Below are 3901 nucleotides of genomic sequence, written 5' to 3' on the forward strand. Positions count from 1 at the left end.
AAGCAGATACAACGTCTGAAAACTACTTGTACCTGAGAAAGTCATTTAGGTTTGGAAAGTCTGGACAAAGCCGGGTTTCCTCACCCAGCTGTTGTGTTTGCTGACAATGTCGGTGCATTGGCTTCGGCAGTGTTGGCCAACCTTAGAATTTCAAATGATGATTTGTAAGTGAGGTGTGAATGAGCTCTCCCCTGACAGCGACTGATGACCAGGGTTGGGGGGAAGCTTTGGGACCAGACAGTATTTACATGAACTCACCTACTCTGCTGAGGTATCCAGCGGACAGAGCTGGGCTGCCTCTGCTCTAGGTGCCCGGAGGAGGGAAGGTGTGTGGGGCTCCAGTCTGGGACTCTTCCTCCCTCCTTCCAAGCCCTGATTATTAATCCCAGCGCTGGCACTCCTTTCTTCAAGCGCCATGTGGGCCAGAGGAAACGTGTGGTAGGAAGCACAAGGGCCAAGCTTGTGAACATCAGGTGCAGCAGCAAGAATCCCAACTATCAGGGTAGCAAGTTCTAGAGCCCTATCCCATTGTGGCCATCCCTGCCAAAGACCTGGCTCTTGGAGTTGTGAGTCACACAGCAGGAGGGGAAAGATTCACTCTTACACAGCTGGAGACAGGGGAGTTGAGCTCTGGGGCATTACCACAAGCATGGGTGGGTGGCAAGTTTGTAGAAATTTTGGTGGTGCCCAGAACCCGCCCCCAAACTCCATCCCCACCTGCCTAAGGGTCTGGGAGGGGGTTTGGGGGGGATTAGGGTGCAGGATTCAGGCTTTAGGATGGAGTTTGGGTGCTGGGTGCAGGCTCCTGCAGGGTTGTAGGAAGGGGTGAGAGGTGCAGGCTCTGGGGGTGGGAAGGAGTGTGTGGGAAGGGGTGCACCCTCTGGGAGGGAGCGTAGGGCTGAGGATGAGGGATTCATGATGCAGGAGGGGGCTCAGAGGGAGCTCAGGGTTAGGGGAGTTGGAGAGGCTGAGGGCAGCCTGCACTAAGACTCTGGGGAGCAGTTCTGCCCAGAATCCCTCTACTCCAGCAGCAGGAGCAGGCAGGGGACAGGCCCATGCTGCTTTTTGTCAGGCAGGAATGCACCACAGAAGAGGGGAGGGGTGCCAGGAAGGGGCCAGGGGAAGCGACTCAACTCCAAATATTGCTGGAGCAGGGCCCCCAGCCCTGAATGTTCCTGGAGCACGAGCACCACAAATGTATATAACCTGCCGCCTATGACCACAAGCCAACACAAGGTCCCACTGAGATTTGAACTCAGATTACAGGATTCAGAGTCCTGAGTGCTGCCCATTACACCATGGGAGCAGCTTGTGCTGCCTTCTCTGCACATCGGTGACCCTCATGGGGCTGCTTGTGTAAGGGGGCTCTTGGCCCTTTACTAAAAGTTAGTGTGTGTGTGTGGGGGGGGGTTGGTTACCTAGTTCCCAGCACCAATAGAAGGGGGAAGGATCAATGGAAAATCAGGACCCTGAGACTGACAGTCCCCAGGGACAATGGAGAGAGGCCAAAGCTCCAAGTTAGCTGCACTGACAGGCCAGGCAGTGTAATGAGGGAGTCACCAGGCCAGGGGGTCCCATCCTCCATGTGAGCTGGAACTGCCTGGGTGAGAGTGGGGCAGAGCTAAGGAGAGAGCAGGAGCCCGAGAAGAGCCGGGGAGCAGAGCTGTGCAGGTGTAGTACCAGAAACTGCTGCATGTAGGAATTTGCAACCTGTAGCAGTTACTGATACCTGAGGTTGTTCTTATTTGCTGACTTGTCCTAATTGGCTAAAACTTGACTAAAATTGGCTAAAAAGTGCTTTCTCTAGCAAAGGCCAGTCCCTGGCCCCTTGGTCCAGACATCCTCCTTCATATCAGGCTAGGGTGACCAGATGTCAAAGATGAAATATTGGGATGTGGGGGGCGGAGCAAAAAAAAAAAAGCTAGAGGGCCCCCCTGCCACCAAGCGGAATTGGCATAACCCCATCTCCAACCAATTCTTGGCTCCAACCTCTGCTACACCCCCAGCTCCCCCATCCTCTCACTCCTGGGCCCAGCCCGGGCTCCAAGCTCTGCAGCCGAGCCATGATCCGGGCCCCTCCTGCAGCTCCCGAGAAAGGGGTGAACCAGGCAGCTCATGGCAGGAGCGTGTCCGCCCCACTTTTGTCTCCGCCCCCCGCCAACCTGGGCCCTGCCTGCTCCGTGCTGCCCACACCCCAATGCGCTGCCCGCAGGCTGCAGGGCTGGAGCAGCTTCTACGCTGCGCTCCTGGCCATGGCCATGGCCAGTGTGCAGACCTGCGGGGGAGGGGCGCTGCCTTCCCTCTCCAGGTCTGCAAGGGGAATGTAAAGCTGCCGTTCCTGCTTGAGTAAGGCGCTGCCATCCCTCACTAGCTCTGCCAGAGGACTGGGCAGCAGCAGTATTAGCAGGGGCAGGGCGCGTGATTGTTTCCCCGGCTATGCGAGGGGACTGGAGAGCGGCCGTTCCTCAGCGCATGGTGTGCTAGGTTCCTTCCTAGCTCCGCGACGGGAGTGGGGAGCGTCCGTTACTGTGGAGGTGGAGCACTGGGTTCCCTCCCCAGCTCTGCCAGGGGCCTGGGGAGCAGCCCTTCCTAAGGGATTAGGGCACTGCCTTCTCTCCCTAGCTCTGCGAGACCACTGGGGAGCGGCCCATCCTGCGGGATTAGGGCGCCGCCTTCTCTCCCTAGCTCTGCGAGACCACTGGGGAGCGGCCCTTCCTGCAGGATTAGGGCGCTGCCATCTCTCCCTAGCTCTGCGAGACCACTGTGGAGCGGCTCTTCCTGCAGGATTAGGGCGCTGCCATCTCTCCCTAGCTCTGCGAGACCACTGGGGAGCGGCCCATCCTGCGGGATTAGGGTGCTGCCTTATCTCCCTAGCTCTGCGAGACAAGTGGGGAGCGGCCCTTCCTGCGGGATTAGGGCGCTGCCTCCTCTCCCTAGCTCTGCGAGACCACTGGGGAGCGGCCCTTCCTGTGGGATTAGGGTGCTGCCTTCTGTTCCTAGCTCTGTGATACCACTGGGGACCGGCCCTTCCTGCGGGATTAGGGCGCTGCCTTCTCTCCCAAGCTCTGCGAGACCTCTAGAGAGCAGCCCTTCCTGTGGGACTAAGGTGCTGCCTTCTTTCCCTAGCTCTGCGAGACCACTGGGGAGCGGCCCTTCCTGCGGCATTAGGGCGATGCCTCTTCTCCCTAGCTCTGTGAGACCACGGGGGAGCGGACCTTCCTGTGGGATTAGGACGCTGCTTTCTCTCCTTAGCTCTGCGAGACCACTGGGGAGCAGCCCTTCCTGCGGGATTAGGGCGCTGCCTTCTTTCCGTAGCTCTGCGAGAGAACTGGGGAACGACCTTTCCTGTGGGATTAGGGCGCTGCCTTCTCTCCCTAGCTCTGCGAGACCACTGGGGACCGGCCGTTCCTGCGGAATTAGGACGCTGCCATCTCTCCATAGCTCTGCGAGACCACTGGGGAGCGGCCTTTCCTGTGGGATTAGGTCGTAGCCTTCTCTCCGTAGCTATGCGAGACCATTAGGGAGCAGATCTTCCTGGGGGATTAGGGTGCTGCCTTCTCTCCCTAGCACTGCGAGAGAACTGAGGAGCAGCCCTTCCTGCGGGACTAGGGCGCTGCTTTCTCTCCCTAGCACTGCGAAACAACTGGGGAGCAGCCCTTCCTGCGGGACTAGGGCGCTGCCTTCTCTCCCTAGCTGTGCGACACCACCTGGGAGCGGCCCTTCCTGCGGTATTAGGGCGCTGCCTTCTCTCCCTAGCTCTGCGAGACCACTGGGGAGCGGCCCTTTCTGCGGGATAAGGGCGCTGCCTTCTCTCCCTAGCTCTGCGAGACCACTGGGGAGCGGCCTTTCCTGCGGGATTAGGGCGCTGTCTTCTCTCCCTAGCTCTGCGAGACCACAGGGG

General features: G+C 59.0%; 1 non-coding gene across 1 annotated transcript; it reads right to left on the bottom strand.

Moving 5' to 3' along the window:
• Window positions 1–1234: 1234 nt before the first annotated feature.
• Window positions 1235–1306, bottom strand: TRNAQ-CUG (transfer RNA glutamine (anticodon CUG)). Its single transcript has one exon. It is a non-coding gene; the product is annotated as a tRNA-Gln (tRNA).
• Window positions 1307–3901: the final 2595 nt, after the last annotated feature.

The sequence above is a fragment of the Gopherus flavomarginatus genome, chromosome 16, assembly GCF_025201925.1.
Source record: "Gopherus flavomarginatus isolate rGopFla2 chromosome 16, rGopFla2.mat.asm, whole genome shotgun sequence".
Classification (NCBI taxonomy): Eukaryota; Metazoa; Chordata; order Testudines; family Testudinidae; genus Gopherus; species Gopherus flavomarginatus.